Here is a 23,842-nt window from a genome sequence, read left to right as displayed (position 1 = left end):
CAGTAACTAGAAACTCCTGCTTTGGAAATTTCCAAGCTCAACTCTGGTTGACAATGTGTTTTGATGTAGAAATGTAGAAATCCAATTGGTTTTAAAAGGCGGAATGACATGGAATTTATGAAGGGGCAGACTCTACAATGAAAGGCTCTGGTTTCTTTTATCTTTTTTAAATTTTATTGTTTTTTTAAGTAGGCACCATGCCCAGTACAGATCCTAACATGGACTTGAACTCAGGACCCTGAGATCAAGATCTGAGCAGAGATCAAGAGTCAGATACTCAACTGACTGAACCATGCAGGTGTCCTGAGGCTCTGGTTTCTTTTTCTTTTTCTCCCCCTCCTGCTCTTTCTTTCTTTCTTAGAGTGCACACACATGTGCGAGGAGCAGAGATAGAGGGACAGCAGCCCCTGAACTCAGTGTGGGGTTCAACACTGGGCTCGATCTCAGGACCCTGAGGTCATAACCTCAGCAGAAGCCAAGAGATGGATACTACACCAACTGAGCCACCTAGGCACCCTCAGACTCTGGTTTCTCATCCAGCCTTCACCACATACCAGTGTGAAACCTTAAGCAAGCATGTTAACTTCTCTTGGCTTCCATTTCTCACCTGTAAAATAGGGATAAGCATGGGAATGGTACCTATCTCACAGAGTTTTGGGGAGAATGAAAGAAGATAATGTAGTACGTACTTGGCACAGTGTCTGTCACAGGAAATGCTTCCAGCTGTTTCCTCATTTGAATCTATTTTGCAAAGATCTTGCGAGGGGATTGAATTAAATCGAATCTAGAGCCACCCCCCTCTTCATCCACAACTCCAGGTGACCATTCATATGCAGTCATGAAAAATGTACGTGCCACTTTTATTTTAACAGCTAACATTTACTGAGACTCTTTTGGTGCACTTGGCATTGTTTTAAGCCCTTCACACCTATGAATTCAGGTGACCCTTGCAATGGCTCTGTGAGATGGTTCTATTATTATTCCCATTTTGTAGGTGAGGAAACTGACACCTGAAGAAAATACTTTCCTCAAAGTCACACAGAAAATAAGTGGTAGAGTTTGATCCCACACAGTCTAACTCCAGGCCTATATCCCCCAACTACCTTACGGTGTAGACTTGCCAGGGCTTCGCAGTGTACATTCAGTTCAGATGAAGTATCGGATAGTCATATGATACTTAAGAAGTCTAGTTTATGTGAAATGAAAATTATAATAATGGTCACTATTTGCACTCTAGCCTTAATACAACAGCTCTCCACCATTTAACAGATAAGAATCTGAAGATCAAAATTTGCTGGGAGGGGCGCCTGGGTGGTTCCATCAGTGAAGCAATCGACTCTTGGTTTCAGCTCAGGTCATGATCTTAGAGTTGTGAGATCGAGTTCTGCATCTCATGGGGCTCTGTGCTCAATGGGGAGTCTGCTGAAGATCCCCCCACCCCGCCACCCAACGCTCCTTGGCTGCTTGCCCACACATGTGAGCTCTCTCTCAGAAATAAATACATAAAATCTTTTAAAAAAATTTGCTGGCAGTCAGGAAAGTTTCTCTATTTCCCATTCTGTAGAATGAAAATAATTATTTTCAAAAAAGTAGTGTATATTGATCTCTCACAACTTCAGGGTCTGTCAATCTCTCCAACAGGGCTTTACCTTCCGTTTATAAGAGGTTATTTACATCTGGTTCTGGGTAATTTGTGATAATCCTATTCAGCACCTTCTATACTGCAGCATAGTAAAGAGACAAGGTTTTAATCATTTTATTTTCCTCAAGTCTTTCATTTAATCCAGATTTCTGACACAACACTTATTTCTTTGAACTTACATCTGCAGAAGGAAAGTGACTGAATCACAGAAAAGCTGAGAAAGGAGATGGAATATAAAGATCATGTTGTTCCTCCTTTTGATCCACCCATCCTCGGTTGTCTGAATTAATAGCCTTTTTTTACTTACGCTAGTTTGAATTGGATTTCTGTCATGACCGAACGTATCTTAACTAGTATATCTATCTCTTGGGTATGCTGTTTCTCTTTTTCTTCTATGTTTCTTGAGACTCACAGACCCTGGGTTTTTCCTCATTATTCATGTTTAAGTGAGGTTAAGTCTAGATAAGCAAACTGTAGCCCATGGGCCATATCTGGCCAGCCTCCTAATTTTGTTTTTACAGTCCACAAGCTAAGAATGCTTTTTATATTTTTTAATGATTATGTGTTCTTTAAAAGATTTTATTTATTTATTTGACAGAGAGAGATCACAAGTAGGCAGAGAGGCAGGCAGGAGCAGGGGGTGGGGTGCGGGGATGCAGGGTCCCCGCCTAGCAGACAGCCTGATATGGGGCTAGATCTCAGGACCCTGGAATCATGACCTGAGCGGAAGGCAGAGGCTTAACCCACTGAGCCACCCAGGTGCCTCTAATGATTACAATTTGAATGGTTTTTTAAGTATCTGCATAATAGCCTTGGTTGTGTCTCTTGGCCCACAAAGCTTAAAATCTTGACCTATCTGGCCCTTAAAGAAAAAAATTTGCTGAACTCTGATTTAAAGATGTGATAATTGACTTAAAATATTGTGCATTTATTTTTCTTGGGTCCCTCACTATTTACGTGGCTGCTGTGGGAGTCCTTCATTATGTGGCTTTAAATCATCAGTTCAGCATTTCGGCATCCTGCACAGGACTGAGAGGAAGTCAGGGTCATGGGTCATCTTATCCAGAAGTTTGTGAGACTTTTCTCATTGTTTGTTCAAACTGCTGCCCCATGTAACAGTTTTTGGTATCAGTTTTCTGTTTGGCCTGCCTTCTGCTTTTGGTTCAGGTGTATGGCTTCCTTCTTGGCTGTTTTGAGAGTAATTGCTCCACGAGGTCATTTGCTCCCTCAAAATAAGGAAACTTCTCCCAGTGTTGTAATTACCTGCTCTAGTGAGACGTACAGTCAGGGAAAGACCTCCCCACAGGTTTTTCTGTTTTCACAGCCTCCTTTTCTAAAGTCTACACCTGCCTTCAGGTGCTATTGATCTGTAGTATCAAAAGAGTTTCCAAGAAATAATGGCCCCCATCCCCCTTTTTCTAGGAGAATTTATTTCTTTGATTAGTAGGTACTTATGTGGATCTGCCAGGATTTCCTCAGCTTGGTTTTCATGATACTGCACTATTCTTTTCGAAACGATCTAAAAGGGGGGCACCTGGGTGGCTCAGTTGGTTAACATCTGCCTTCGGCACAGACCGTGATCCCAGGAGATCATGATCCCAGGGATCCTGGGATCATGTCCCACATCAGGCTCCCTGCTCCTCTCTCTGATTATCTCTGTCTCTCTCTCTCTCTCTTTCCAATAAATAAATAAAATCTTTTTTTAAAAACGGTATCTGTGGGGTTTTGCCTCTCATTGAGTCCTCGGGGACCATTAGCTAGCAGAAATTCTTCTGTGATTATGGTATAAATCTATGTCTCCCTTCCAACATTTCATCATTGATGTTATTTTCCTTTGATTATTTCAATCAGTTCCATAGAGATAGGGGAGTAGATGTATATGTTTCAGTCTGGAGGATAACAGAAACTCATTATAACAGAATGGATATATAACAGAAAGGATAACAGAAACTATACTGGAGGATAACAGAAACTCATTAAAGACAGAAAGCTTTTGTCAGACTAGCACCTAGGAGCCCAAAAAGGCACAGTTCATGTCCCAGCAGTAAAGTCATGAATGACATGGAGATGATATGAACTGATTCTTAGAGAAGGGACTGAGAAGTTGGCTCCACTAATTGGATTGGCTCCACCAGTGCAAGGTGAAAGGTCCAGAGCTAAATAGGAAAGATTTGTACCTTGTTTCGACTAGCCCATGATGTTTTTCTCTTCCCCCAAGGTAGCAATGATGGATCAAGAACACTTCCTGGATGACAGGATAGATAAAAAACAGAACCAATGGGTTAAAGCCTCTGCCTTCAGCTCAGGTCGTGATCCCCGGGTCCTGGAAACAAGCCCTGCATCGGGCTCTCTGCTCAGCAGGGAGTCTGCTTCCTCCTCTTTCTCTGCCTACTTGTGATATCCGTCTGTCAAATAAATAAAATCTTTAATAAATAAATAAAATAAATAAATAAAAAACAGAACCAGAAGAATCTCCTGGGATTTGTTTCAGCCAGGGCAGGATATTTTGTTTCTGTCTTTTTTTAAGATTCTATTTATTTATTTGAAAGAGAGAGAGCATAAGCAGGGAGAGCAGCAGAGGGAAAGAGAGAAGCAGGTTCCCCGCAGAGCAAGAAGCATGACATGGGGCATGATGCCAGGACCTTGGGATCATGACCACAACTGAAGGCAGATGCTTCAACTGACTGAGCCACCCAGGCTCCCCTAGCCAGGGCAGTTGTGCAGAGAACTTGAGAGTACTCAAGCTACTGCCTTCTGTCCAGGGTCTATCAGTAAGCAATCAGTGAGTGGGATGCTCTCAATGAAATACGTTCCAGCAACCTCTCAAAGTTCCATTTAAGAGAACCATACACTTTAAAGATAACTGGGATAGTTCACATCAGAATAAGTTTAAATCACACTGTGACGAAGACTCAGCCTGACATTGAATCTGGTGGAAGAGGCACAAACTTTAAATAAAAGCTCGACTGCAGAGATGTAGGTTACATGTGAAGAACGGTGTTTAGGAATGAGCTTGCCCAGAGATCAACTTCCAGAATGGCAGAAGGAGGACCTCAGTGAACTTGCTTCTCCACAAAAACAATAAAAATACTGGCAAAACAACTAAGATGAACTGTTTTAGAACTCTGGAAATTAACCAGAGCCCTAAAACAAACTGGAAGTCATCTATCCAAGAGAAATTACTGAGCTTTGGTTAGAAAGTGGGACCGAAGGGTGCCTGGGTAGCTCAGACAATTAAGTGTCTGCCTTCTGCTTAGGTCATGATCCCAGGACCCTGGGATGGAGCCCTCCATCAGTTTCCCTGCCCAACAGGAAGTCTGTTTCTCCTTATCCCTCTGTTTCTGCCTGTGCCTCCCCCTGCTTGTGCCCTTGCTCTCTCTTTCTCTCTCTCTGTCAGATAAGTAAATAATCTTAGAAAGAAAGAAAGAGAAAGAAAGAAAGGAAGAAAGGAAGGAAGGTCGGGTGCCTGGGTGGCTCAGTGTGTTAAGCCTCTGCCCTCGGCTCGGGTCATGATCTCAGGGTCCTGGGATCGAGCCCCACATCGGGCTCTCTGCTCAGCAGGGAGTCTGCTTCTCCCTCTCTGTCTGTCTGCCTCTCTGCCTACTTGTGATCTTTCTCTCTCTCTGTCAAATAAATAAATAAAATCTTAGAAAAATAAAAAGAAAGAAAGGAAAAAAGGAAGGAAGAAAGAGAGAAAGGGAGAAAGAAAGAAAGATCTGTAGTATTTTAACTTGTGGATGGGATGCTATTCCCATCCACGCTCCCTCTCCAGCTCTGAGAAGTCTTGAAGCCAATGGAGAGGAATGACCTCTTGTGGAGCTCACTCAGTTAAAAGCAACATCCCCAGAGCACAGTGAATATTTTGTCTGAATTTGCAGCTCCCTAGAAAATCTCTATCTTTAGGTCATTCTGGCTATTTGATTGGACTCAGAATTCAGCTCAATAGAAAAAAAAAAAGTCCTATTCACAGGGCCTTTTCAGAACAATAGCCATCTACTGGCAACCTTGTGGCTGCATAAGGTTATGCTTTTTGGAACTCCGAAAAGCTACATCATATTCCAGACTCTAAAAGGCTGTGTAGGGGCACCTGGGTGGCTCAGTCAGTTAAGCATCTGCCTTTGGCTCAGGTCATGATCCCAGGGTCCTGGGATAGAGGCCCATGTAGAGCTTCCTGCTCAGTGGGGAGTCTGCTTGTCCCTCTCTCTGTCCTTCCCCCTGCTCCTGAGCTCTCTCTCTCTCTCAAATAAATAAACAAAATCTTAAAAAAAAAAAAAAAAAAGGCTGTGTAGGGACACCTGTCTGCCTCAGTCGGTAGAGTATGTGATTCTTGATCTCAGGGTTGTGAGTCCAAGCCCCATCTTGGGTGTAGAAATTACTTAAAAATAGAATCTTTAAAAAATAAATACATAAGCATAAAAGGCTATGTAAATGCACAAGGCTGTGCACGTGCTCAGAAGAGACACAGGAATGGAAAAGGTCCTAGTCACTAATTTCAGGTTGACTTTAAGGCTTTGCAAGCAGAAAGTGAAAGCTGAGGCTGTCTTGTAGACTGCCTGAGGTATGAAGACATGCAAACAAAGAATAGCCCCTGTTCCTCATGGATTTCAATTTTTCTCATAAGTTTAAGGAATGAATTACAGGATCAAGGACCTCATTCCCAAGGAGTGCAAGAATAGGGGAATTACTCCTCTTGGGCATATTAGAGGGGGAAATGGAGAAAGGGATATGATAATGTGATCCTGTAAGGGTACAAAAGTGACCTGGCACTGAGGCTGGGCCACAACTCCTGAACTTGAGAGTCAAATATACAGGGAGAAAGTGAAGAGCTCAATGGTCTTTGCCTTCCTCTAACCTATCCTGGAAGTCTGCCTGATGACCAGCTGGGGGTATCAAGAAAAGCGGGGAGATAAGGGACTAAGGAAGGCCAGGATGACCTAGGGTTCCTTGAACATAGGGTCTGAACCATGCACTCCCTTCTCTCCTTAGATTTTTCATACTTGTCATTTATTGTCTTTGGAATGGAGATAATAGACATTACTGCTCCTGCGTGTGTCTGGGGCTCACAGAATCCCTGGAGCTATCAGAATAAGAACGAGGGGAAGAACGGAAAGAGGGATTGATATGTCAATGTAGTCTCAGTACAGTCTTGAGCTAGTCTTCTTTCTAGAGTGAGAAAGAGGGATTGATATGTCAATGTAGTCTCAGTACAGTCTTGAGCTAGTCTTCTTTCTAGAGTGAGAACGAGGGATTGATATGTCAATGTAGTCTCAGTACAGTCTTGAGCTAGTCTTCTTTCTAGAGTGAGAACGAGGGATTGATATGTCAATGTAGTCTCAGTACAGTCTTGAGCTAGTCTTCTTTCTAGAGTGAGAAAGAGGGATTGATATGTCAATGTAGTCTCAGTACAGTCTTGAGCTAGTCTTCTTTCTAGAGTGAGAAAGAGGGATTGATATGTCAATGTAGTCTCAGTACAGTCTTGAGCTAGTCTTCTTTCTAGAGTGAGAAAGAGGGATTGATATGTCAATGTAGTCTCAGTACAGTCTTGAGCTAGTCTTCTTTCTAGAGTGAGGGTGTATGCACATTTTCAGATTGTCCAGCATCCCCACTCACCCTCTTCCCCATTCCATCAAAACCCTTCCTCTTCTGTCTTGTCCAGGTCTGAATTCTTTTCTGTTTTCTCTCACCTCTCTGGTGTGGTATTATCCCATATGCAAAACCATCAGTTTGTTCCCACATGTCCCCAGCCATAGTTCCCTAGAGGTACCAGGTGCCAAGATATCCAGGTTGCTGTAGAGAGAACTCAAATACCCATGATGACTCTTGGGTTCACCTGAAAGCGGAGCCTTCAACAAAGAGTTGAGTGAAGGTAGTTTATTGGGAAGATAATCATAGGAGGGATGGAGGAGAATAAAATAGAAAAGGAGAAGATCACATAAGGGCCATTACCCAGGTTGTTTCTGAGTGAGAGGGGCTCCAGTTAATTAGGGCCTCCTGAGAAAGTACAGGATGGATCCCAGAATGGTCCATCTGAAGGACAGGAGGGTGGATCATCATCCCTTCTCAATCCCCTTTGGATGAGTTTGCCCCGGACTGCACTTGTCTGTGGCTCTAGCAGAATCCCGTGGCATTGGAGAATGTCCTGCAGCAGAATATGCAAGACACAGGGTGCCTGGGTGGCTCAGTCAGTTAAGCAGCTGCCTTTGGCTCAGGTCCTGATCCCAGGATCCTGGGCTCAAGTCCCGCACTGGGCTCCCTGCTCGTTGGAGAGTCTACGTCTCCCTCTGCCCCTCCCCACGCTCGTGCACTTGCTCGCTCGCTCTCTCTCTCTCACATATACATGCTCTCATTCAAATAATAATTAAAAAAAAAAGACACATTTATTCAGTGTCGTGATCAGACTGTTACATTTAGCAATCAACAGCATGGGTGCAAAAAAAAAAAAATCTACATTAAAACCCTTTGTTGGAATGCTTTACCCTTTCCACAGAACAGAAACTAAAATAACCTGTTATACAATTAGTCACAAATACAGTCTTCGAGTTTTTTGCCCATACACATGAGTATTGTCTAAAACATGTCTTCTTTGTAGCAGCTAAGCCCTGCCACCACTGTGCTTAGGTGAGTTCACAAATCTGTTGTAACCTGTGGCTTCCCTGTCACTTCTCTGGCTCTTCTCTCCTGCTAAGCTTTGTTTCTTGGCAGTAATAAAAACCTTCTGCCACTGCCATAGCTACTGCTGCTGCTAGAACTACCATAGCCACCTTGGTTTCATAGTTTGGCGAAGTATTGGCCTCCACCACCATAAGGACCAGAGCTTCTTCCAAAATTTCCTCCTTTCAGGATCCAGAATTTGAGGATTGATTGTTGTAATTACCAAAATCATTATAGCTTCCGCCACCTCCAAAGTTGCTTCCATTATTACCAAATCCGTTATAGCCATCCCCACTGCCACCATATCCACCACCACCTCAACTGCCACCAAAGCCACCTCTACCACTGAAGTTTCCTCCATGACCAAAGTTGTCATTCCCAGCAAAACCACCTTCACGACTACCATCAATGTTTCCAGAACCACCTCGACCTCTTTGGCTAGACAAAGCACTAGTCATCTCTTGCTGAGATGGTGCTTTCCTTACTTCACAGTTGTGGCCATTCACAGTACAGTATATTTGAATGACAGTCTTGCCTACAGAGTCATGGTCATCAAATGTTGCAAAAGCAAAACCCTTCTTTTTGCCACTGCCTTGGTCAGTCATGATCTCATTCACTTCGATTTTCCCATACTGTTCAAAACAATCTCTTAGATAATGTTCTTCAGTGTCTTCTTTAATGCCACCAACAAAAATCTTTTTCACAGTTAAGTGGGCACCAGGTCTTCAAGAATCTTCTCGTGCCCTCTTTAGTTCCACAACTCTTCGATCCACCTTGTGTGGCCTTGCGTTCATGGCTGCATCCTCCTCCTCCACGGTGGCATCTGTGACAAACCCAAAGCTTCTGGAGTGCTTGGTGTTTGGATCACTCATTACCACACAGTCCATAAATGTTCCCCACTGCTCAAAATGGCTCCTCAGACTCTCGGCGGTTTTTTCAATGCTCAGACCTCCAATGAAGAGCTTCCTCAGCTGTTCAGGCTCTTTGGGAGATTCTGACTTAGACATGACGGCGGTGGGAGGGGAGACTTTAACGATGCTTACTCAGCGGTGTCCACAGGCAGAAAGTCAAATAAATAAATTAAAAAAAATTTTTTAAAGACTATGCAAGGGGTGCCTGGGTGGCTCAGTGGATTAAGTCTGCCTTTGGCTCAGGTCATGATCTCAGGGTCCTGGGACTGAGCCCTTCATCGGGCTCTCTGCTCAGCGGGGAGCCTACATTTCCCCCTCTCTCTGCCTGCCTGTGACCTCTCTCTCTCTCTGTCAGATAAATGAAATCTTTAAATAAATAAATAAATAAATAAATAAATAAATAGACTAGTCAAGATGCACAGTATATAGTCACGGGCACGGCAAGTGTTAAGCATGTCTGAGCTCATCCCAGGTGTTGACTGAAAGCAGAGATGGGTCAAGGAGATATAATGCAGAAGCCAGGAGGTCTGCCATAGACCCTTGCCCTGAGTTTTAAAACTTTCTCATCAGAAACTATTGTTGGGGGCGCCTAGGTGGCTCAGTGGGTTAAAGCCTCTGCCTTCGGCTGGGGTCATTTTCCCAGGGTCCTGGGATTGAGCCCCACATCGGGCTCTCTGGTCCGCGGGGAACCTGCTTCCTCCTCTCTCTCTCTCTCTCTGCCTGCCTCTCTGCCTACTTGAGATCTCTGTCTGTCAAATAAATAAAATTTAAAAATCTTTTTAAAAAATTAAAAAAACTATTGTTGATGACATAACTTGTAATGTGTGTTCATTTCTGTCACTTCTTCTAACTGACATATATTCCAATATGAAATTCCTGGTTGGGAAAGAGGGAGAAATTTACTGTTCCACTCAACTAGGATAGATCAACAAAATTGAAGAAACACAGAAGGGGTTCCATATGACTCAGCAGAAGTGCAGCCACTGATAATTTGACATTTCAAGTACTTGCATAAGGTTCAGAGAGCTTTTCTGTTTAAACCCAGACTGGATTTTAGTTTTACTCTGACATTTCTCAAGAGAAGATTTCAAGTATCTTGTCTATAAATGTTCAATGTCTGAGGTCAAAGAACGCTTCTTACCTTTATTTAAAAGACTTCCAGAACTTTTTATTTTCTTAAAGATTTTATTTATTTATTTCACAGACAGAGATCACAAGTAGGCAGAGAGAGAGGAGAAAGCAGGCTCCCCACGGAGCAGAGAGCCCAATGTGGGGCTTGATCCCCGGACCCTGGAATCATGACCTGAGCGGAAGGCAGAGGCTTTAACCCACTGAGCCACCCAGGCGCCCCAAGACTTCCAGAACTTTTAGTCGCTACTCTTATGGGTGGGAAGGAACAGTCATGATTTATATTTTTTGCAAACAATAAGTTATCTATTGAATTCTTACATGATATATAGGATTTTTGGTTTAGTGGTTTTCCTGTTGAGTGTGAGTATTCTATACTGTTGGAGAGTGGACATACTAATTACTAACTTCCTGTAATTGCCTAGCACCTGAACCTTTATTGCATATACTTTCCCAAAATATCTTGCTACAGCAAGAGCTGCCTATGTGGACAGCATGATAACACAAATTAGAAAAACAAATATTTTCCTCTTAATGATTGTATTGTGATTAATTTAGAGGGAAGCAGAAAAGACAAGAGAAAAGGTAGCGGTCATCAAAGGCTATATTGGCTGGATCGTATGGTGAGTAGACCCAGGTGGAGGGTTTGTTTATATCCTGTGCCCACTCTTACTCTCTCCAGTGACTTTGTAGTAACGGGTTTTATAATGGCAACTATACCAATTCTGTCCACCAGGGGGCATTTTCAAAATAGAAGGGATAAAATTATGTAGCAAGATTAGCTCTTGCCTAATTGGGGAATGTTCCAAAGTTCTAAATTGGACATCCAGTTTCAGAGAAACTGTGCCTCTTCTGAAGAAGTCCTTTGAGGATACTTGTTAGCAGTAAAGAAAGATATTACATATCATCAGGATGGAAGAGAGATTTCTGTTGCTGATCCACAGTAAGCGATAGAGACTCAGATGTCACCTGGGTTCCAGATCTTAGTACAGGTTGGGCTTAAAGATCCTGATGTTTCACAGATCAGTAGGCAGGTTCTTTTGGTTAGAAGTACCAGAACTCCCTGTTTTTCTATTGAGGGGACATTAGACATTAGGTCTAATGCTTTGATCCCAAACAAGGAATTTTCTTTTCTTTTTTTAAGATTTTATTTACTTATTTGAGATCAAAGAGAGAGAACACTAGGCGGATGGGGTGGGGGAGGGGCAGAGGGTAAGAGAGAAGCAGGCTCCAGGCTAAGCAGGAAGCCAGATGTGGGGCTTGATCCCAGTACGCTGGGATTATGACCTGGGCTGAAGGCAAACACTTAACTGACTGAGCCATTCCGGTGCTCCCAAAACAGGGAATTTTCTTATTGCCTCACAGAAATCCTAATGCACGCAGGGGACAGGAAAGTACCGGGAATGAATGTTTTACCTATCTCTAGCAAATCAACAAGAAAACAGACACCTCCATCAAATTTACACAGACCAGATGGTTTCTTTGTGGGGATCCTCAAGGACTGAAGTACTAACTGCTTTTATCTGCTTGGCGTCTCTGCTATCACTTTCTTCTGGTTGCAGACTCACCTTCTAGGCAGAAGGAATATGACCAAGCTAGGCTAATCCTAACACTCATCTGCAGGGGTTTGGCCACCAGCGGTCACAAACATGGGCAGATTCTATATCACAGGAACTGCAGTCTTGAATGGAGAAACACAGAAACAGTTTAGAATAGGGATGCGCTGTGGCAGCGTACCAACGATTAGTTCTCTGAGCTGCCTGGGCTGCTCCAGGGTCTATTCTTTTCAATCTAGGCAGAACATTTAAGAAAGAAAAAGAAATATAAGGTATCCATATTAGAAAGGAAGAAGTAAAACTATTTCTATTTATAGAAATGGTCTTAGATATAGAACACCCAAAAAATCCACAAAAAACTGGGTGTCTGGGTGGCTCAGCTGGTTAAGCATCTGGCTTCTGCTTGGGTCGGGATTCTAGGATCCTGGAATGGAGTCCTACATCAGGCTCCCTGCTCAGCAGGGAGTTTTGACTTCTTCCTCTGTCCCTCCCCTCTGCTTGTGATCTCCCTTGCTCTCTCTAAAGTAAATAAATAAAATCTTCTTTTTTAAAAGATTATTTATTTATTTATTTGACAGACAGAGATCACAAGTAGGCAGAGAGGCAGGCAGAGAGAGAGTGAGAAGCAGGCTCCCCGCTGAGCAGAGAGCCCGAGGCAGGGCTTGATCCCAGGACCCTGGGATCATGACCTGAGCCGAAGGCAGGGGCTTTAATCCACTGAGCCACCCAGGCACCCCAATAAATAAAATCTTAGAAAAAAAAAAGAATACACAAGAAAACTGTCAGAGCTAATAAATGGTGTTAGTAATAGTGCAAGATAACAAAATAAACACACAAAAATCAGCTCTATTTCTATACACCAGCTATAAACAGTATAAAAAGGAAATTAACAATTCCAAATAGCGCATGGGAATGTGATGTACAGCATAGTGACTATAGTTAATAATACTGTATTGTATATTAGCAAGTTGCTAAGAGAGTAAATCCTGGAAGTCCTCATCACAAGAAAAAAAAATTTGGTAGTTAAGTCTGATGACATATGTAACTAGACTTACTGTGGGGATCATTTCACTATACATACAATTATTAGCTCCTTCCTCATTAGTATAGTGGTCAGTATCCCTGCCTGTCACAATGTATACAATTATCAAATTGTTATGTTGCACACCTGAAACCAATGTTATATGTCAATTTTAAAAAAGATTGCTTGTATATGCACTCCTAATAAATAGTAAGCTCCTTGAAAACAAACAAACAAAGAATTCTGTTTATGATAGCCTCAAAAAGAATAAAACTCTTGGGAATAAACTCAGTCGGGGAGGTGTAAGACTTGTATACTGAAAACCACCAAATCCAGCAAGATGAAATTAGAGACCTAAGTAAATTGAAAGACATTTCATGTAATGGATCGGGAAAGTTCGTATTGATAAGATGTCAATACTATTCAGTGATCTACAGATTCAATGTAATCCCTAGCAAAATCCCAATTATTTTTTACAGAAATGGAAAAAGACAAGATTATTTTATCCATTATAAGTTTTCTGATATGATCATATTTAAGAATACTTTCTAGGGGCACCCGGGTGGCTCAGTGGGTTGAGCCTCTGCCTTTGGCTCGGGTCATGATCTCAGCATCCAAAAATTGAGCCCTGTATCTGTCTCTCTGCTCAGCAAGGAGCTTCCTTCCCCCTCTCTCTCTGCCTGCCTCTCTACCTACTTGTGATGGGTCTGTCAAATAAAGAAATAAAATCTTTTTTTTTTACATTTCTTTTTTTTTTAAAGATTTTTATTTCTTTATTTGACAGAGAGAGAGATCACAAGGAGCCAGAGAGGCAGGCAGAGAGAGAGGGGGAAGCAGTCTCCCCGCAGAGCGGAGAGCCCAATTTGGGGCTTGATCCCAGGACCCTGAGATCATGACCTGTGCCGAAGGCAGAGGCTTACCCCACTGAGCCACCCAGATGCCCCAAGAAATAAAATCTTAAAAAAAAAAAAAAAACTTTCTAAATCACATAGGGAATCAGTAAAAAATAAATGTTACTAAAAGATTAAATTATGAAAACAGTATGGTGGTTCCTCAAAAAACTAAACATAGAATTACCCTATTAGTAATAGGGTCCGCTTTTAGGTCTATGACCACAAGAACTGAACACAGGGACTCAAACAGATATTTTGGGGTTTTTTGTTGAAAACATTATGCCAAGTGAAATAAGCCAAACACGAGGAAAAATATTGTATGAGTCCACTTCTATGAGGTGCCTCATGCAGCCAATTTCATAGGAACAGGAAGGAGAATAGAGGTTACCAAGGGCTGGGAGGACGGGAAAAAGTGGAGTTATTGCGTAATGAGTAAGGAGTTTCCATTTGGGGTGATGAAAAAGCTTTTGGAAATAAACAATAGTGACATTGCACAATATTGTGATTGTAATTAGTGCCACTGAAATGTACACTTCAAAATGGTCAAAATGGCAAAACAAAACAAAACCTACTATTTTTTCCAAGACCTGTGAGCTGCTTCAACATTAAATTTATTTTCTTTCCCTTAGCATGTAGCAGTCACTTTCTGTTTATATCCAAAGGATTTTAACTGATACACCACCTCCACTTTCCCATTCGTTGTTCATTAGGAATTCTGAGTAGTTGTTAGATAAGCCCTTATACTTTCAGGTTTCAGGCATTCATGGTGTCCGCTCAACAACAATGAATGGATGAATCCATGGGAACCACATGTGGCTTCTTGAAAAAAAAGGTGGGAGAAAAATGAGTGACATTTTTGGCTTTTAGGTTTATGAAATCTCATTTAAAGAGAATCCAGATTTGGAACTGTCAGCTTTATGGATTAGATTGAAAGAGATGGAGGAAGGGCCTCCGGCAGAAAGAAGAATGACTATAGGAAAATTTAAACAAAGAAACAGCCGTTTTTTGTTTTGTTTTGTTTTTTAAGTGGGCTCCAGTAAGGGTGTGGGGTTTAAAGCCTAATGTGGGGCTTAAAGTCATGACTCTGAGATCCAGACCTGGGCCGAGATGAAGAGTTGACACTAACTGACTAAGCCACCAGGCAACCCCCAATAGCAGTTTTGTATACAGAATTGGCAGAGGGTAGACTTGGGGTTATCAGGATGTGAGGGTGGAGTGGACCTTATCAGAAGAAAGGCTGTGTTCTTACAAGGGAAGAGACATACAAAGAAACTTTTACTCAGCTCTGACAGTCTTGGAAAATAGGCAATCCATCATTGTTACTACTTTAGGGAGATTTGGGGACCCCAAAGATTTAACAAAGGAAGAATCAAGTAGTACGCTCAGAAGTAGCTGAATTTCCTCCCAGAAAAAGCCAAAGTTCAGGAAATTGTTGAACGTTATCCTCTGAGGGACGCCTGGCTGGCACCGTTGGTAGAGCTTCGCAACTCTAGATCTCAGTGTTGTAAGTTTGAGTCCCACGTTGGGGGTAGAGATTACTTAAAAACAAATCTTTAAGGGCTCCTGGGTGGCTCAGATGGTTGAGTCACTCTTGGTTTCAGCTCAGGTCCTGATCTCATAGCCGTGAAGCTCAACCTCGGGTCAGGCTCCTCGCTGGGCAGGAAATCTGCTGGAGATTCTTTCTTTCTCCTTCTCCCTCTGCACCCTCCTCCCCCCAACTCGTGCACTGTCTTACACATTCTCTCTCTAATAAATAAATTTTTTTTTAAAGATTTTATTTATTTATTTGACAGACAGAGATCACAAGTAGGCAGAGAGGCAGGCAGAGAGAGAGGAGGAAGCAGGTTCCCTGCTGAGAAGAGAGCCTGATGCCGGGCTTGATCCCAGGACCCTGGACCATGACCTGAGCTAAAGGCAGAAGTTTCAACCCACTGAGCCACCCAAGCACCCCATCTAATAAATAAATCTTTAAAGTAACATAAAATCTTAAAAAGAAAAGAAAAGAAACAAAGAAAGAAAGAAATTAATTTACCCTCTGAAAGCTGCAACTAAATAACCGGGTTGGCAGCCGGGGGAACTAAGTGGGGCACTAGCGTGTACAACCAAGGAGGCTCTTGCACGTGCAGGCTGCGTGTAACACAGAGCCACTCTCAACCATTCAGCTGTACTGTTTGGATCTTGAGTCCCCAGCCTGCCAGAGGCAGAAAACAATCTTGCCCATGGAAGCCAAACAGTCAAATTCAGTCATGTCTTAATTCATGTTTAAAATACAGTGTGTTTAGGTTTGTTTCTACATGGTCCTTCTTTTTTTCTTTTAAGATTTTATTTATTTATTCGACAGACAGGGATCACAGGCAGGCAGAGAGGCAGGCAGAGAGAGAGAGGGCGAGCAGAGAGACCGATCCAGGGCTCTATGCATAGCTCAATCCCAGACCCTGAGATCATGACCTGAGCTGAAGACAGAGGCTTAACCCACTGAGCCACCCAGGTGCCCCCTACGTGGTCCTTCTTTTATCCTGCCCCGGGTGGGGATGGGAAGGTGGTTACAGGAATGAGAAGTCACTTCCTCAGTCTTGACCTATTTGGTCTTCTCTGCTGGCTATTTTTATCAACTTTCTTAATATTTTTTGCTTTATAATGCAGTAACAACCTTCGAACTTACAAATCCAAATTTACTGTCTTTTGTTCCTGATACGACAGGGTGGTCAGTGAGGTTCCCATCTCTTTCCTTGTTTTCCCAAAGCAACTGGGGTGGGGGAAGGTGAGAGGTAACTGTAGGTTGTAGGAAAATATTTTCTGGAAAAAGCAAAAAATTAAAATAAAATAATAATAATGGTAATTATTATTATTATTATTATTATGTGTGTGATCAGAAGGGTAAGAAAACACACATTAACATTTGAAATCTTATAGCCCATCTTACACACAAAGACATATGCTAAAACGAGCATGCTTAGGGAGCATATGAGGATGGGCTTAGAACGGAAATGCAGCCAAGGGAAACCACAGGTGTTGAGGTGAGCAAAATGGGAGCCAGACAGCACCACAAGTGAGGACACCACAAAAGTTCATGTGTCAGACTGGGTTGGATCCTGAGCTAACAACAGAAGGCTGGTTCCCTGAGAACTCCATCAAGGAAGTACAGGGTTAAGAGGAAGTTTTCAGACTTTAAGCTCATTGACTTTGTATCTCACTCTAGAAGCTCACCACATCACATAATAGAAGAGTCTTTCTTTTTTTTTTTTTTTTTTTTTTTAAGATTTTACTTATTTAATTGGCACAGAGAGAGAGATCACAAGTAAGCAGAGAGGCAGGCAGAGAGAGAGGGGGAAGCAGGCTCCCTGCTGAGCAGAGAGCTCGATGCGGGGCTTGATCCTAGGACCCTGGGATCATGACCTGAGCCAAAGGCAGAGGCCTAACCCACTGAGCCACCCAGGCGCCCCTAGAAGAGTCTTAATATGGAAAGAACTCTAAGTGCCCGTGTTCCTTTCATAAGGCTACAGAAGCCAATTGCCACAAAATGGGTGTCTTTAAACAGCAGCTCCCCTTGTGAAGAAACTGATCTTTGCTCCATCTTTTCATCTCTCGATCAAGGCTCAGATTCCTGGGTAGCTGCATCTGTTTGGTTCTGTGTTCTGGCTGCTAGGAAGAAGGGGGAAGGGAAAATATGCCTCTTTGGTTTCTGTTGTGGGAGGTGAACTGCTACTGCTCACCATGAAAGAGGTTGGAAGACAAACAGAGGAAAAAAAAAAAACCTCGCATTAGTCTGGGTCTTAGGAGTAACTATTGTAAGTTTCTTTTTCCTTTTTCTTTTTGCAGAGACAAAAGTATTCACATGCTGTGGTCTGGGAAGGGAAATTTTATATGTGAGGTAAATTTTTCTTCTCAGTCCATGGGAAGCTTAGTGTCACAACTTAATGTGGATTTCCTCCCTCTTGAGTTATAATTTCATAGGCGGTGTGTTCTGAATATCTACAAGGGACTGATAAGACTTACGGCAAGTCTAAAATGAGGAAGCCCTTTCTTGTTGTCTCTACCTTTTGGCTCCAGCAACGCAAACTCTGCAGATTGGTACCAAGCCTGTGGATTTAGATTGCTACTGGATCATCAAAAACACTATTGCTTAGGAAACGAAGTTTTGTGGACAAGGGGATTATGCTGGAACATTTTCACGTGTCCTAAAACTCAGGAAAAGTACACAATTGGATTGGAATGTTCTGGGAGGAGCTGGAAGAACAACAGTGGGTCTGATGAAAGATGGATAGAGTTGTGGTTGTCAGGAAAGAATCCTGGGGCGCCTGGGTGGCTCAGTGGGTGAAAGCCTCTGCCTTCTGCTCAGGTCATGATCCCAGGATCCTGGGATCCAGCCCTGCATCGCACAGGGCTCTCTGCTCAGCGGGGAGCCTGCTTCCTCCTCTCTCTCTCTCTCTGCCTGCCTCTCTGCCTACTTGTGATCTCTGTCTGTCCAAAAAATAAATAAAACCTTAAAAAAAAAAAAAAGGAAAAAGAAAGAACCCTGATGAAAAGGCACCTGAATGAGATCTTTCCAGCTAAAGCCCAGAATTAGGAAAGGGAAAATTGGGTGATTTTAATTTTTGGTTCAGAATAAAAGAGTTTCATTTTAGGGAACACGAATTTCTCTTAAAATGCAAAGAAAGGGGTGCCTGGGTGTCTCAGTGGGTTAAAGCATCTGCCTTTGGCTCTGGTCATGATCTCAGGGTCCTGGGATCGAGCCCCACATCAGGCTCTATGCTCAGCGCAGATCCTGCTTCCCCCTTTCTCTCTGCCAGCCTCCCTGCCTCCTCGTGATCTCTCTCTGTCTGTCAAATAAATAAATAAAATCTTTTTTTAAAATGCAAGGAAAATGGACCATTAAGTTACATTCCCAATGTTAGGATTTTTAAAAAATAGCTGGCATAGTATTATTTGGATGATATCATCAATAAACTAGACTTGAAAATATAACTGAGCAGGAAATAATGTGTGACTTCTTGGATAGTATATAATGGGGCTGTTGGATAAAAAGTGGATATTCTGCCTTGACCCATTTCAAAGGCTTCAGAGGCCATCAAAGAGGCATTCATAAAGGCCTTGAGGAGCTAGACTGCTTGTCTCATTTGCTCCAGACCAGTGTCTGGAAGGCCAGCCCAGAATGTGTGGGCAGGACTTGTCTGATACTACCTTGATCCCCTCCCCGAGAGCATCCACAGGGTACACTGTGTTCCAGGAAAGTCTGATACAAAATGGTCAGCAAATGAAAAATTCTGAAAAGCTTGCCTACTGGACTTCAAGTCTGACAAGATATTAGAAACCATTAAAAACACAAAACAGAACACACAGAAATTTAAACTTCTTCCAAGGACAAAAATCACCATAATGAAGGTCAAACCAGGAGAAATACTTTGCATTACTTGATAAAGGGTTTATGTTCTTAATATATAAAAGGTAAACCACTCCCTAGAGGGAGAAAAGGAGAAAAACATAAATAAGAGTCTGATAAAAAATAATAACATGAACAGTTTTTCAATGTTACCAATAATTAAAAAATACAAATTAAAAAAAAAAAAGAATGCAGAAGTGAGAGGCAGCAATGTAAAAGACCAATACTACCCAGTGACTTTCCAGATTATGGAAATCAAGCAATTGTGCCTGTTAGTGAAAATGCAAAGTCGTACAACTTTTTTTTTTTAAGATTTTATTTATTTATTTGACAGAGATCACAAGTAAGTAGAGAGGCAGGCAGAGAGAGAGAGGTGGAAGCAGGCTCCCTGCAGAGCACAGAGCCCGATGTGGGGCTCGATCCCAGGACCCCGGGATCACGACCTGAGCCGAAGGCAGAGGCTTTAACCCACTGAGCCACTCAGGCGCCCCTGGTACAGCTTTTTTGCAAGGTTATATGACAATGATCATTGTCATATATTTTTTATTTTATTTTTTTAATATGTATTTCTTTTAAAGCTGTTCCTTTACTAGAAATGTATCTTACAGGCATATTCATACATCTGAAAAGAGATATATATACAAGGTTGTTCATTGTGGCATTACAATAGGAATAAAAAACCTAAAAAAACCCCACCTAAATTCAAGGTAAATATCCAACAAAGGGAAAATAGTTAAATACATTAGTAAATCTCCATCTAATGGAAGACTGTAATGAATCCGTTAAAAATAATGAGATCAATATCTTTTCACTGCATCAATGTTCAGCTCAATAAATTATTGCAAAACACCCACAAACAGGCCAAATGATGGCCTTCATATACCTTCATATACTTTCCTAGTCATAGGCATCCTTTCCAGAGGTAATCACTTCCTGACTACTATCACTGCAGATTCATTTTGCCTGTTTTGAAATTATAAGTATAATCCTACAGAATATTTTTTTGTGTGTCTGGCCTCTTTCGTCATCACTGTAAGATGTAGTCACGCTCACTCTTGCTATAGTTTGTTAATTTCTGCTTTTACATGGCATTTTATGGAATATACCAAAATTTATTTGTGCAGTCTACAGTGGGTTGTCTCTAGTTTTTATTTATCATGAATAATCTGTGGTTGTTTCTTTAATATATATTTTTAGTTCACATATATCTACATTTCTGTTAGGTATGGACCTAGGAGTAAAACTGTATACATTTAAGTCCTTTTTTTTTTTAAAGATTTTATTTATTTATTTGAGAGAGAGACAGATTGTAACAGAGATAGCAAGAAAGAGCACAAGCGGGGAGGAGAGGAAGAAGCAGGCTCCCTGCTCAGCATGGTGCTCCATGTGGGGCTTGATTCCAGGACCCTGGGATCATGACCTGAGTGGAAGGGAGATGTTAAACCAACTGAGCCATCCAGGAGCCCCTAAGTCCTTTAAAAAAAAAATAACAGAATTTTTTCTTTCTTTCTTTCTTTCTTTTTTTTTTTTTTTTGTTTTTTTTTAATTTTTTTTTAAGATTTTATTTATTTATTTGACAGAGAGAGATCACAAGTAGGCAGAGAGGCAGGCAGAGAGAGAGGAGGAAGCAGGCTCCCTGCTGAGCAGAGAGCCCAATGCGGGACTCGATCCCAGGACCCTGAGATCATGACCTGAGCCGAAGGCAGCGGCTTAACCCACTGAGCCACCCAGGCGCCCCCCCCCTTTTTTTTTTTTAAGATTTATTTCTTTATTTTAAAGTGTTGTTTTTTGTGTGTGGGGTTTTTTTTTTTTTTTTTTTTTTTTTTTGACAGAGAGAGAGATCACAAGAAGGCAGAGGGGCAGGCAGAGAGAGGGGGGAAGCAGACTCCCCACTAAGCAGAGAGCCTGATGTGGAACTCCATCCCAGGACCCTGAGATCATGACCTGAGCTGAAGTCAGAGGCTTTAACCCACTGAGCCAGCCAGGCGCCCCACCAGAGGTCTTTAATCAGAAAGTGAAACAATATAATTATACTTAAGAAATATATCCTGCTATCAGTAACTATGTAACAGTAAGCCAAAAGCCCACCTTTCTAACTACTTGCCTTCAGTAATATAGCTCACTGTAACCATTGGCACCAGGAATCAAGTCTCTACTTTTCTATCCATCCAGTGGAACAACAGAACAATGGTGAAGCAGAAATGAGCCCCTCCAGTACCCAGTCAATTATTTTTCAAATAAAGTCTGAGAAACAGACCTCAGTTCTCTTCCTCAACAAAAAGGATTATTTGGGGCACCTGGGTATTTCAGTCTTTAGGTGTCTGCCTTCGGCTCAGGTCATGGTCCCAGGGTCCTGGGGTCAAACCCTACATCAGCTCCCTGCTCGGTGGGAAGCCTGCTTTTCCCTCTCCCACTCCCCCTGCTTGTGTTCCCTCTTTCACTGTGTCTCTCACTGTCAAATAAATAAATAAAATCTTTAAAAAAAAAAAAAAAGAATCCTTTGGGACTGCCTCTCCACATGCCCTTCTTCATCTTGATTCAATAGAATAGGGGCTCCTGGGTGGCTTAGTCTGTTTAGCATCTGCCTTCGGCTCAGGTCATGATCCCAGGGTCCTGAGATTGAGCCCCATATGGAGCCCCACATCCGGCTCCCTGCTCTGTGGTGAGCCGGCTTCTGCCTCTCCCTCAGCGGCCCCTACTGCTTGTGCGCTCGTTCTCTCTCTCTCTCTGTCTGTGTGTGTGTGTGTGTGTCAAATAAATAAATAGATAAAAGGGGAAAAAAGAATCAGTAGAATAGCTCTTTCATCTGGGAGCTACTCGACAGGGAGGACTGATTCCACTTTAGAGGTGTTTCAGATGGGGCTTCACCATTGGGGGTGGGGGGAGGATTTGAGATTTAGCTACTGCTGTTGGAAACCAGACTCATCAGACCCAATTAATTGAGGAGAATACAATTTGGGGCTTTAATATATAAAAGGAAGAGAATTTGGGTTTTTGATTGATTTCTCTGCAAGAATGCCTGAGCGTGTGGGTCACAATATCTGAATTCAGGCCAGCAGTAAGAATCTGTATTTTGGCATCGGACCTAAGCTAAATTATAGCTTAGCATTGGAGTAGTAGGACCTTGACCATATTAATGGAATTGTATTTCAATCACCATTTGACCAATTTGGGGGGGGGTGCATATTCTTCATTAATCAGAATTTGAGTAGAGATGGGGAAAGGAGCATCCATAATCTCCAAAGATACAGTTCCTAAAGGTGTACAGTGGTGTTTTTTTTTTTTTAAGAAAAGCTGGCAATATTTATCAGATGTTTAAATGTACACACTCTTTCACTCAGCAATTTCTTTTTTTTTTTTTTAGATTTTATTATTATTTATTTATTTGACAGAGATCACAAGTAGGCAGAGAGGCAGGCAGAGAGAGAGGGGGAAGCAGGCTCCCCGCCGAACAGAGAGCCTGATGCAGGGCTGGATCCCGGGACCCTGAGATCACGACCTGAGCCGAAGGCAGAGGCTTAACACACTAAGCCACCCAGGTACCCAGGCAATTTCATTTCTAAGAATTTACTTTAAAGATAATGTACAGGGGCGCCTGGGTGGCTCAGTGGGTTAAGCCGCTGCCTTTGGCTCAGGTCATGATCCCAGGGTCATGGGATCGAGTCCCGCATTGGGTTCTCTACTGAGCCTGCTTCTCCGTCACTCTCTCTGCCTGCCTCTCTGCCTACTTTGATCTCTGTCAAATAAATAAATAAAATCTTTTAAAAAAATAAAGATAATGTACAGGTATGTACAGATATAAGGGATGTTTCTTGTTTATTAATAATATTGAAAATTTGAAATAATTTAAATGTCCAAGGACAGAACAGGTGAAATATGGTACCTCCATTTTATACTATTCCTATTCTTCTTTTTTTTTTTTAAAGATTTTATTTATTTATTTGACAGAGAGAAATCACAAGTAGATGGAGAGGCAGGCAGAGAGAGAGGGAAGCAGGCTCCCTGCCGAGCAGAGAGCCCGATGCGGGACTCGATCCCAGGACCCTGAGATCATGACCTGAGCCGAAGGCAGCGGCTTAACCCACTGAGCCACCCAGGCGCCCCATATTCTATTCCTATTCTTCTGAAAGCATTAAAAAGAAACAGATTCTAAGTAATTTGGGAATGGGGGGAAATGAGAATATACTAAAAAAAAAATCTTGTATTTCATGAAAAGGAAGGAAAAGTTAAAGAATTAATACTCGGGAATGTATAGAATCAGGGCAGTTTCAGAGAATCAGTGAGTTGTCCTTTTTACGTCACAAAATTTTGTAACGTGTGTGTCTGTGTTACAAGAAGAACATATTATGGTTGAAATTTTTAAAGCTTTAAGAAAGAATTGTCATTTTTTCATTTTTGTCTTTGCAAAACCTAGCATGAGTCACATATTCTTAGGGCAGCAGTTTACATTCATTTTATCTAGTTTTCCTATATGCATAAACCTTGAGTTAACTCTTTCAAAATTCTCCTGGCCATGGGATATGAGTCACCTACTGCTGCATAGAATATTATCCCCACATTTGGTGGCTTCAAAAAACAAAAATTTCTTCTGTACAGTTTCAGTGGGTCAAAATTCAGAAGGGGCTTAGTGGGGTGGTTCTGACTTAGGGTGTCTCATCAG

At 42.1% G+C, this 23,842-nt stretch overlaps 1 protein-coding gene across 1 annotated transcript in view; it reads left to right on the top strand.

The window, feature by feature from the left end:
* The window catches only part of LOC309852241 (uncharacterized protein), a gene marked incomplete at its 5' end in the record, with an annotated part of 92,589 nt that overhangs the window by 19,204 nt on the left and 49,543 nt on the right, over positions 1–23,842 (top strand). The window lies entirely within an intron of this gene.

Source organism: Mustela nivalis, assembly GCF_964662115.1.
Source record: "Mustela nivalis genome assembly, chromosome: 17".
Taxonomy (NCBI): domain Eukaryota; kingdom Metazoa; phylum Chordata; class Mammalia; order Carnivora; family Mustelidae; genus Mustela; species Mustela nivalis.
The sequence above is the reverse complement of the archived record's forward strand: the minus strand, read 5'-3'. Positions and strand labels throughout refer to the sequence as shown.